Genomic DNA, 12,394 nt, shown 5'->3' with positions numbered 1-12,394 from the left:
TGGGCTGAACTACTCGTGGCAGTAAGTAGGGGGAAATACGAAACGTTACTGCAGGGAACCAAGCAATAGCTTTTAAGATTGTGTAATTGTCTTCTACGATTTGTAAAAATTGCAACAACATGTTTTCAAAGAGCAAAGGCAGTTGCTTACCTGCACAGGAGGACGAGAAGTTTCTGAATAACGTTATGCTGGAGGGCAGGAATACAAATCAGGGCAGAAAAATGACTGAAGAGGAAGAACAGCATCCAGACAGGCTCAAGCTGTGTGTAAGTACACTTTAAGCAGCCAATATGAGCAGGATCAAAATGAACTTAACCAGAATCCAGAGTTCTTCCAGGTAATAGAGCAGTTCCAACACTACCTTAAGTTCAAATCAATGCAGACCAGCTTGAACCTGTTGAACAAACCACATTTAGAGCTTCTGTCATCCCACATGCAGATTAAAAACCCCTGTATTGCCTTCAAAGTCAATATGTCGCATGTTAAATACAGAAATCAGCACAGTGCAGTTTAAAAGGCTTTTCCCCTTTGATAAAAAAGCTGTGAAGCAAATTGTGATAGCACTGTAAAGTCTTCTGTTTTGCCACACAGTTGGCTTAGGTTCATAGGCATTCATGTTGCTTACAAGGCACACGAACAATGTCACTCAGTAAGCAGAAATTTGTTAAATTATTCAAGTGACAGCATTTCCAAATGGGCCTGTAGCAAATATGTCATTTGTAAGGAAGCATTTGAGCAGTTTTTCCTTATTTATGGCATATTGTCTTCATTTGGTGTGATTCGATTTTTTGGGTGGGTAATTTGTTTCCAATAAAAGTATTTGTGAGTACTGGTGTAAGACTGGAACTGCTTCAGGCTCTCAGTATGCATGCACTTCTTGAATCTAGTGGCTTATTCATTGTGGATTATAGCATAATGGTATCTGCAGCTATCCTGGAGAGATAATTGTGTGAGCTTCTGGAGCCTTAGCCCTTGTTTTGATACTGATTCCTTTATTTCTTTCCGCTTTAGCTCCAGAAAGAGCTTCCTCATTTTCTACTGTGTCTGAAGCCAAGACAACAACACTAAAAGATGAGTTTTTTTAATAACTATTATTCTTTTTTGGGCTTTGATTTTAGCTAGCAGTGATTAAGTCAGAACTAGCACTGCCACCTCCTCTAAGATGCTGTTCCCGTGGTCTCACATATGCATTTACTTGGTCAGGAACTAAAACCTGATGTTTCACACCTGCATCTACACCAGCCTGTAGCAGAGCTCTGTGAGCCTTTGTGATTCCTTTGGGGTATGAGCAGCAGCTCCTGATTAAACACCTCTAAAATACACGCCTGTGGACATTCGGTCTTTGGGACCAATAGAGTGGTGCTACAGCTGGGCTTCTGCTCACACCTCTAATGGCTGGTAAGGGCATAACCCAGACCTCAACCAAACAGGCCTCCAACAACCCTCTCCTGCAGCACTCATGGCTCCTGATAAGCAGCCAGATCTCATCCAAACATCAGGAACAGAAAAACAGAATCCAGCAGCCAGCACTACGGAGGTTTTGCCAAAGATAAAAGGGCAAATGCCTTCATCTGTCTTTCAGCATGCTTTCTGGGGAGTTTGTTCTGATCTGCTCATGGAATCCAGTTTAAAATATCATCTCTCACTGTCTGGCCAAAATGTTCTACCGGGAAGTCAGCACCTGAATCACTCACAAAAGGAAATCATTACATTCCGCAAAGAGAGAGGCTAAAGATCCAGACTGTTAAAAGCCATGAGAAAAATGACTTGAGTCACTCTGACCAAACAACTGGGAATTACTTGAAGGGCAATATCCAACTATGCTGACCGCTGAATCCTTAATGCGAGTGGGAATATTATCTTTCCATCTCCTGGTATTTTACCAAAAGCCCTTCTCCCTCACTTTGATGCTGTGCAAAGGCACACCTGTTGTGTGACTGTGGTAAGTATTTGATGAAGCTTGACTATACACCATAAATATACGATGTATATTAGGTTGTTCAACTTTTCTTCTGAAATCTGCATATATTGAAACATTTTCCAGTGATGTGTTTCTTTAATCATCACTGCAGATTTGTGAATAACTGTTCTAACGGAAAAGCTGTTTCGGGTCCCTTCTGCAACAGTGTGACCAAACCAGCTGTCCCCAGAAATCCAGCAGCCATTTCAGGCTCCCTGATCAGCTTGCCAAATGGCCTAGTAGCTCCAGGAGTACTTCAGATAAGAGGAATGGTGCATTGTGCTACCACAGTGCACACTGCTGAGTGAAACGCTGCAGCACTCTGCGACTGCAGCCGCCTACAATCCAATGGCTTTATGCCCACATACATACTGCACTGCTCTAGCCCAGGCAGGGCAGGAGAGTCCTCCAAAATCATGACTAAGCATCATCTGGCTAGGACAAAATCTCCCACTAACCAGAGGTGGCAGAACTCATTAATCACAGAGCTTTCCACACAAGAGCCAGGCAGCACAGAAGAATCCAGTGGTGTTTTTAAATGACACACTGTACAGGACAACAGAGGGTAAGCAGACTTGGCCTTAGCCAAAGGCATCCTCCAGCTCTCCTTTGTCCTCACCCCTGCCTTGCTCAGATCCAGCATCATCCACCTGATCTCTGCTCACAAGCTGGTTTGTCACAACCCTACACAGCAGCGGTGATTTTGGTAAAAGAAAATTAGTAATTTGTCCTCTGCATCTCTCTGTGCTGCAGAAGTCAGCTCTGAACTTCCTGCAATGCTTTGTGCAGGGACAGCATGATCTCAGCCTAACACTAAATGCTTCAAGGGAGTCCACGAAGATGAGAATGCATTGTTAGCCTAGAGAGAAACATTTGTCATCAGCACTGCTGAAAAGATTTCCACCTTGAGACTAGACTGAAAGTAATCTTCTAGGCCTGGTGCAATCAGACAAGCTTCAAGTTGATTTCGATTCCTTAATTTTTCAAACACAAAGCCACAAACCTCATCTGGCCGGGTGCCTCCATGACTGCAAAACAGGCACATTCTGTAAGCAGGATTGTGAGTCTTGCTGCCTTGAACCTGAGAGCTCGTGGTCTGTAGACAGGGAACAAACATGGAAGGTCTGTGTAAGCTGGATCAGAAGTGACCTATGAAAAACAGAGAAAGACAGGGGCAATGAATTAGGGGCTTCTTCTGTCAAAAAAAGTCATCAATGCAAGTTCTACAACAACTGGCTATTTCAACATCCTCATCAAAGCACAGGCGTGAGCGTTCTTTATGAAGCACTCATTCTGGCTGGCCTGTAGTCGAGAACACAACCAACCAAGTTAGCTCTGACTTGCACAGACTTCTCATGCCCGGGGCGGGCTGTTTGATGGGCAGGGGAACGCCTGCCTCGCTGCGCCAGCCAGCTGGGGTGCAGGTTTCACACGGTGCTTGCGGTGCGTTATCCGAGAACGCTTTGTTCTTTTAATTTAAAACAGGAAACAAGGAATGCAGAAGATCCAAAAACTTCAAAGGCAGTTTCCATTGCCAAAGGAGCTGCGTTTTGACTCCGTTCAGCCTCCAGATTAAATATTCAAATCTGACAGTGTGGGAAGATGCTTACGCCTTCAAGAGGCTCAAAGATTCCTAAGGAATTGAGGCATTCAGATCAGTTGGCTGTAAATTTCAGTGTGGTAAGCTAAGCAGTAGAAGTGTTCCTAAAAGGTAGTTTTATTTTGAGCTTCTTGGTTTAAAATGAATTTCTAATAATACCACAGCTTTGCAGACACATACGCAACATAAAGTATGTTCCCTTTACCATGATATACAGAAGATCTGAGTAGAACATCTCCCTCTGTTTTCAAACCCCCACTTGCTTTTAGGTTTCCTGTTACATTTAAGTGCTGAATTTGAATGCTCATGTTATAGTTCTGAAAAATAAAGAACTCAAAAGCTGCACACTAGAAGGACTCCAAAGTTTTTCCCTCAGACTGTTTAATGCTACCTGTCTGCTTTGGCATACCTCCTGTCAATTCTCAGCTTAAGGAGTCAGTGTTTCTGTTACACACTGCACATGTTTTCCCAAACAATGAAGATTTGTAGAGATGTTATACTGCTGTCCCCAGTGGAAAAGTTTCTTGATGTTTTTCTGCTGGTGTTAGCAATGCACATTTAGCACATGCTTTGGGCATGCCCTGGATGCCCTCTGCACTATCCTGCTGACTACTGCCACGCTTGTGATATCCCATTTCATCCAGACCAACACAGCAGCACAATGTTCCTGGTGCCCATTCTTCCATCCCACACAATTTGCTATTACATTTCAAGAGCAGATAACTGATCTGCCCGGGTTCACCTGTCACCAGCAGCTAGCAGATCTCCCTGCACTTCACTTTTGACCAAAAGGCAGAACAGGAAGAACCTGGGGCAAAGGAGCAGTAAGATGGAGGAATGCCCCCAGATGTGAGACAGCCATTAACGCAGCCATCTGTTTGTGTGCCTAAATGGGATACAGCCCCACTAAGCCCACAGATCTCCAACTGCAGTTCAGAAAGTCAGCATTACAACTTCTTTTTAAGAGGTATTTTATAAAGGTTTCAAGTATGCATTTGTTTCTAAATAAATACGTTCACATCTTGAAATGCCTCTTGCTTTACATACTTAAAAATAAACAATAAAATCTTGCGACAAACTGTTTTCCTCTGCTTTGTTCCCTCATTTTCTCTTTTCTTTGGCACTTGCACTTCAGTTTCCCTGCGTTTTGCTTCCTCCTTTGTCCTCTCCCTGTGCTTTTCCTTTCGTGCTTCACCATTCATGTCCCATTTTTCAAATTTTTATCCCTTCCTCATCTTTCCCCACTCCCAGCCCTTCTCCTTCATTAAAGCTGTCACAGCCAGCTTCTCCCTCCTGCTTCCACCCAACATCTGAGCTGGCACATTGGAGTCTTTTTCACACCACTCTACAGATGTAAGATGCACAGGAGATAGATAAGACTGATGGGAATCAAATGCAGAGCTTCCCATCCCAGAGCTTTAAAAAAAAAAAAAAAAAAAAATCATTTATCTGCTTTAGCATTAAAGACCTAATGTTCCTCTCTCCACAGCCCAGAGACAACCCATGTGGTCCGGTAACACTGGGATCAGGCCCTCTGAGCATGGCCCGGTTTACCATTAATTTCACAAACAACTGAGCAACAAGGATTGCCCAATTCAATCCTCGTTAAGCAAAATGTATTAGCTCTCATTAAAACAAAAACATGTATTATCTTGCTCCTTCGGAAATCTAATGTGTAAAGGCATTTTTGAAAGCATTCCTCACTAGGAAACGTGTGATTTCTGTATACCTGCAGAATTTGGAAGATACATTTGGTAAAAAGTCTCCAAGGTAAGTACAGAAGCTATCATCCCAACAAGTGCCCCTTTGTCTCATAAAGCCATGTAGAAATAAGGATTGGAAGCTGCAAACGAAGCCACGTTCTGAACTCGACAGCAGTGGCGGATTTTCCTTCCGGTGGTACCACGGCAGCACAGCTGGGGCAGCGCGGTCTGTCAGGGCACGTTAGCAATCATACACAAAGCACATCTAAAGCAATCTAGCACACATTTCTCACTAATTCTTAATACACAATGACAGCGTAGGCAACAAAAGCTCCACAGCCAGCGTAGGATGTGGCCACGCACTGGGTAACCTGCTGGTGAAATTTAGCTGTGTTACACTGTATATCCTGCTGAAAAAAGCCAGGGATGTGCAGCACCTCTCTGAGGTTTGGTTTCCGCATAGTGTCAAGCCAGCATAACTTAATCCAAAGAGATCAACAACTGGTAAGAAGGACACAAACTGTCCAAAGCAACAAAGACTCATGTAAAACATGCTGGTCTTTGCAGGACAGAAGGCAGTGAAACCTATCAAACACTCACACCATAACAGCAACAAACCAAACAAAGCTCAAATCCAAATCCACACAGCTTTCATCTCCCTGTTTCATTTCAGCCTAATAACAGCGTTACCAACTGCAGGTGACCTCTCCTTCTTCCAAATGCATGCCCACCCCTATCCAGCATGAGCTCAGTGCACACTGTACTCACAGACTGTATGAAGAAAGGTAAGAAGGATTTACCATACGCTTTGTTTTTATTTTTGCTAATTTTTTCAAACATTTTGCTTTTATTTCCACTGTTTCACAAACAGGCAGAACAGCCACTGCCACGTTTCTCAATAGCTAGAACAAAGCCAGCAATACATTGATATTGCTGCTTATCCTTTCAGGGCTGCAGAATCACCACATCAGGGAAAATAAGTCAGAATTAGGCAGAGGTTCAAAGCTCAAAAAGCACAGCATGTGAGCAGCGCTGTGTCCTGAACTCCTGAGAGAAGGAGCTGACCCCACTGACAGCTTGTATGGGAACTGCTGAATCACGGCCTGAACCTCTGATTGATCACCTGAGGCAAGCAACCAGTCAGCCCTGGGAGCACAGGTGAAGGCAATTCAGCTGTGCTGCCAGAAGGGGTGGAGCCTGGCTGCACCTCTCTAGACCCATCTAGGAGCTCACCACCAGTGGAGAAGGATGTCTTCTGGAGATCCATTCTGCTGGAGTTTCATAAAGTGAGTCCAGGATATGGGTAAGCATCCTATCTGTTCTCTTTTTGTTGTTATAACCTACTTTGCCAAACTCTCTTGTTTATTTCATAAGTATAACATCTTAATATTCATTGATTATACACAGCTTTACCCTACACAGCCACAGCCACCACATTGCACACAGCAGCAGCTAAAGCAGCAGTGAAGGCAACAGGAGCTTTCCCACGGACAGAAGGAGTGCATCAGACAAGAAAAACCCATGTGTCTATTACTTCGTGCTCTTAGAGGCCCCACACATTCCTCCCCTTGTGATACCTGACTAATCTGACAGCACATGACAAATGAAGCTGCTCTGACAGGAAGACAAGAGTTCCCCTCTCCTTTGACCCTCCAAACAACTTCTGCTCTCTTCATTAACACCTGATGCAGCCTTCTATGCTCACAGCTGAAGCTCCATCAGCAGGACGGAAGGGCCCCCCTCCCATACCAGTGGGCACACAGACTGGTTGCAGCCATCTCCTGCCACCACCCACGGCTGTACACTGAAGATAAAAAGATATCTTTCTCCATAGCTCTTCTTTAAAAATTCAGAATAGTGTCCTTAAAAATTGTTCTTTCTGTCCAATTTGTGATTTAGGTAAAAGCAATTTAGGTGAGACAAAAGAGACTGCTTCACAAGACATACCATTCTTTTAGCTCTGTGATAAAAAGGAAGGAATCACATCTCAGGCATAAAAGCAACAAAATGACAGTGCCAATACTTCGCACCTAGCCCAAATGCAAGCTGCTTACATTTTAAGATTCTTCTCCTGCACCCAGATAAGAGGCACAGAGACAACAGACCGTGAAGCTCACGTGGTATTTTTCCCTTTCAGGAAAAATAGCTATTTCTGTCTGCCCTTCTCACGAAATGCAAAGGCCTACTCAGTGCAACCCTTGTCTCTCTTTCCCTCAGATGAGGATTACATTTTTGCAGTGCCCTCAGAGAGCCGTGGATGTCTTTGAGAGCCACTCCAGTTTGGAGGCCCGCTCCGGGGGGGAAGCAGCGTCTTTTGAGATCAGTGTTTGGTAGCAAGAGCGTCTTCCTGCCCACATTTCCATCTCACATGTTCTCAGACATTTTCCGGCATCTACCCAATGTGCACTGAGCAGTGAGAAATTGAGAGTTCAAGCAAATGATATAGACGAATGGATAATTAGCCCCTAGGAATGCATCCAGCTACAGTTAGACTCCATGAAGGTTAGAGACCCAATTCCTCCTCAATTAAATGTGATACTGAAGAAATTTATAGGGCTTTATTCAAGCTACTAATTTCTCAGTTTTACTGAAAACAATTTACAATCAAATGAAGTGAAAGCTAGAAGCAAAGCGTACATTAATTACTTAATTTTCCTTTTGCGTTTCTCTTCATTTTATCTTTCAGTGAAGACGCATCTTAAAATTAGGATAATATGCCAGTAAATATTATACATTTTTTTTCTTTTAGTTATTACTGCATAAAAGCTGAATCGCTTCTATGAACTTCAGTGTTGCCTTCTGCTGAGGACAGTGTTGTATCACCAATCTGCAGCACCAGCAAGTGGGAGAATTTCACCACTTCCCGGGCTGAAAATACATACGATAACAAAGCAGTCCAAAAGATACCACAGTATCTGAAAAGAAAAATCTAGTCGCTGGGCTAGCAACATGCAGTCTGTGAATGGCACAGCCACGTGTGTGCACTATGAGATGCGACTTGGGAACACAGTAACAACTCTGTCAAAAAGGAAACATGAATGGCAAAGCGGCTTTTCGCAACACTCCACTGGAGCTTTGGCAACACTGCGAGAGATGGAGGTGAGGCTAAATAAGTGAGCCTGCGGGTCATTCACCCTTATACAGAAAGAGCAAAGGCACCGTGAACTGCTGCTGAGGTTAGCAGCACGATTTGGAAGGGCTGTGCGAGGCGCGTGCCCCCGACCTCCCAAGTGGCAGCGCTGAGGGATGCAGAGCAGCGGCTCGCTTGCTCTCGCCTCAGAACGCTTGGCAAAGGCAGGGAGCGAAACGCAACCGCAGCTTCATATCAGCCCTACAGCTGCTTCATGGAGGTCGGTCCTCCAGCACAAGGCAGAGCAGCAGGAAGATACCAAATGCCAACAGCCCAGGGCTACGGCAGCTTGTCTATGGGTGCAGAAATTACCCAGGTACTCTTCCAGTCTTCCCATCCTCATGAGTGCCTCCAAATGCAGAGCCATTAGCCTAAAAGCTTTCCACTACCTAATAAATATTTCAATTGTTTATCTACGCTAATCTATTTTAAGGGTTTATATTAGCTAACCTACATTTTGGCACTAGAGCAAAGCAAAAAGCTTTCAGAAATTGCCTGTGAACAGTGTTGGTGAAAAATAAATTTGCCAATGGCTTTGGCAGTACAATGCCAAATGAGAGATTAGGCTAAATAGGGGAGGCATAAGTGAAAGATGAACTGAGATGTGCAAGGAGAGAACTACAGTAGGACTGTTCATTCGGTGCCCGTCACCTTAACGTGGGAAAAACAAACAAGGATTCACAGGGCAGGCACCCAAAGACCCCGAGAGACCTAAAACACAAAGAAGATAGAAAAGCTTTACATAAGATCTACAAATATTTGAAGGGTGTGAAGACAGGAATTTTGCAGGTTCAAATAAAGAGAAAAATCTAAACAGCAGGAAGAAATTTAAGAAATAAGAGACCAAGGGGATAAAGATGTTTCATAGTAAAATCTGATAGGCAATGAGATGGTTTCTCAAAGCAAGAAGCTGACGTTTTAAAAACCTTATTTTTAAAGTTATTTTAAAGGTGCATCAGAAAAACTACCCAAATAACTTTGAAAAGATGAAAAACACGCAAAGCTGTAAATCATGGAGAATAGAAGCACACAAGCCATTAAAGATTAGACGTCAGCAAGGAAATCTCTCACTGACTATATACTAAGAGACAGCAACGCTAGTCTAAAGCTTTTCCCACTTGTAGTATGCATTTCTGCTTCCTTTCCCCAACAAGCCAATATTGACTATTTCCCCCATGCAGCAAAGTGGGACATGTTCTAGCAACGTGCAATTACTCTCTGGAATGCAAACAGTACTTCTGACACACACGGCAGTAATCTCAACAGTGGCCTCTAATGGAAGTTGTCTACTTATTCCTGTTTCCACTGGGACAGCAGCCTGTGATGCTACTTGAATGTCAGTCTGGGCTAGACTGTACCCATGAGACTCAAGAATTGTTCAGCGTGCTGAGAAAGTCATTTTAAGAAACATAAGTTCTTTATCCCTACTTGACTCCATGCCAAGGGAGTCGCACAAAAACCTCGGGATGTTTCACTGCTATAGATTACGTAACAGCTACTTTTCTGAAACCTCATTTACAATTCTCAGTTGTTCAAAAAAACAGCAGCAAAACCCTGCTGATAATTAGCAAATCTTCCCTCTGGTAATCAAGAAACTGAAAAAAACTAACAAGCTTTCTCAGATTCTTTATTTCTTTCCCTACAAATGCAGAACTGTTGCACTCCAAGCAAATTTGTTTTTTCTTTGTTTCTTATGTAACGGTGTAGTCAGACCTGTTCCTTTCTGAACCTCTGTCCTACGCCATTAGTAACAGCTCTCCGCTGTTCTAAGTACCAACCTCCTTTAATCCCTTAATTAATTTAACCACATTCTAAATAGCACTTAGCTCTCTTTTGGGACTCCAAGATACATGCTTTATTAGGACAGCCCCACACAAAGTGCACTTTCTAAGCCCATGACATCCATGTTAAACTCATTCCCCAGTAGCTTCAAGGCTGCTGGCTTTTCTGCTGGGAGGCAAAAATCACAACCTTCTCTAGTTTCTCTGGCGATATCGAGGGCTGAAAAAGGACCAGATCACCCAGATCACCTCTCGTGGCTCCTTCTTGGAAGAGAAGTCATAGGTCTAGTGACACTGAAGTCTCCAAGAGGCTGTACAAAAAGCTGACTGTCTTCTTTTTTTTTCCTCCTAATGGAAGTCTGAGAGGTTTCTGTGAAGTAAGCAAGTGCCCCTTACAGAATATAGCCAGAAGTTCTCAGCCAAACACCTCCAAGTGCTTTAAAGAAATACTACTATCGTTACCCTCATTTTGCAGCTAGAAAAGCAGAAGCATGAAACGGTAATGCCAACCTCAGCATCATCAGCTCAACTACGATTTCCTGGCATTGTTCACTGAGACACAAATCCATTCTTTATCCAGATTTATTTAACACATAATGAAATAGATTCCAGAGAACTTAGCCTTGTTTTATGTAGAAGAAACATAAAAATTCATATAACATTGGTTTTGTCTGTGCAAAATTCAAGATTATATGCCCTGATCTCCCTACTCTCTATATAGCTTCAGAAGGAGAATGGTTACAGAGAAAAACTGAGTCTAGAAAAATGAAGGGCATTACTTTTGCCTCACTCAACATAACCATACTGCAAATTCTAGAGTGATACTCTTGACCTAACTGAGGGGCAAGATTTTTACCTCTTAGTATGTGGTAAAGGGAAGGAAAACACATCACTTTCTAAAGGCACGTTAAAGAAGTACAGCATTCGAAGGAAAGAAAAGTGAAGTCAAAGAATATTTAATGTAAACTTGGTGAGCTCATTTCCCAGATGAGCTAGATATCTGCTGAGCTTGCCTTAAAGGGCAAAAAGCAAAGATGGCTTCACCTCCTAAATGTGGCCTGGGGCACAGTTAGGATGATTTACTTTAAGACAGTTTAAATGCTCTTGGCTTATTCAGAGTGGAGATCACGTCTCCTGACAGCCAAAGATACTGAGGCACTGGGGCTAGGTCAGAACCTGGTTTCATATCTCTGGAATAAAATAGAAAAAGTACATCACAAACAGCTGACAAGGACAACATCCTTCATCTTAAAAACTATCAAAAGAACAGCTTTGTTAGGTAGCAGGAGGGCAATAATAATAATTAAAAATAACACATTAACTGAAAGGTTGAAAAATCATTCTATGCTATCTGACACCTACAATCCAATAATTACAAGCAAGCATAAGTCAAAAGGGTCAGCCAGCTATAAGCAATGGGAACAACCTTGCGAGAGAGAAGTGTCCTCAAGAATTTATAGAAGAAGACAGCGTTACCTAAAGACAGAGAGGCAGTTATACAGAGAAGAAAGAACACAGACAATCAGATTTCAGTGCACCTATCTGTAATTGGCGAGGTTGGGAATAACAATGATTTAATCTACAGGCATGGACTGGATAGCAAGGTGATTTGTAACAGTCATCACAAACGACATCAATCCAAACATTATTAGAAAACCTACTGATGATGCCCTAACCTACCTCAGGCAATATTTTTGTAGAGAATCAAGGGGAATATGAGCAACATAAAGCCACCACCAGCTGAAAAACTGTATTTCAAAGATAGCTATCCCTAGCTTCTTGTCTTACTGAGACTCATAGAATGCAACCATTTCATCAATGCCTTGGATGATGCAATGCTCTTGCTGTGCTTGCAGATCACATCAAGTTGGAAAGGTCAAAAAGTGCTGGAGAACAGGATTAGAATTCCAGAGAATTCTAAGAAAACGTAGAAGTAGTCTGAAATAAATAGGGTATGCCTTGGTAAGGACAAATGCTAAGCGTAATACTTCAGATCTTGTCAGCTGGCTGAAGGTCAGAACAATCAACTTCACAAATACTGGATGCAAAATCACTGGCTGGGAGACAGAAAAGGACCTGGGGGACTAAAACAGCTCAGGAATCAAACATCAATCAGCACTGTCACACAGCTAAAAGAAGAAAAATAAAAACCAAAACATTACAGTGCTAAGTGCTATCAAAGCCTCCTCTAAGTAGTTTGTTCAGTTCAGGACTCTGTAT

The 12,394-nt window shown here is 42.8% G+C and overlaps 1 long non-coding RNA gene across 2 annotated transcripts in view; it reads right to left on the bottom strand.

Moving 5' to 3' along the window:
• The window catches only part of LOC122180249, a 193,915-nt gene that overhangs the window by 2,718 nt on the left and 178,803 nt on the right, over window positions 1–12,394 (bottom strand). For both annotated transcript variants that reach the window (XR_006178968.1, XR_006178969.1), the window contains exons 5-6: window positions 2,964–3,109; window positions 151–394 (exon numbers count right to left, since the gene is read on the bottom strand). This is a non-coding gene — a long non-coding RNA (uncharacterized LOC122180249). The remainder of the gene's footprint in view (window positions 1–150; window positions 395–2,963; window positions 3,110–12,394) is intronic.

Source organism: Lagopus leucura, unplaced genomic scaffold, assembly GCF_019238085.1.
Source record: "Lagopus leucura isolate 7727_CA_CO unplaced genomic scaffold, USGS_WTPT01 Super-Scaffold_100004, whole genome shotgun sequence".
In the NCBI taxonomy this organism is placed as follows: Eukaryota; Metazoa; Chordata; class Aves; order Galliformes; family Phasianidae; genus Lagopus; species Lagopus leucura.
The sequence above is the reverse complement of the archived record's forward strand: the minus strand, read 5'-3'. Positions and strand labels throughout refer to the sequence as shown.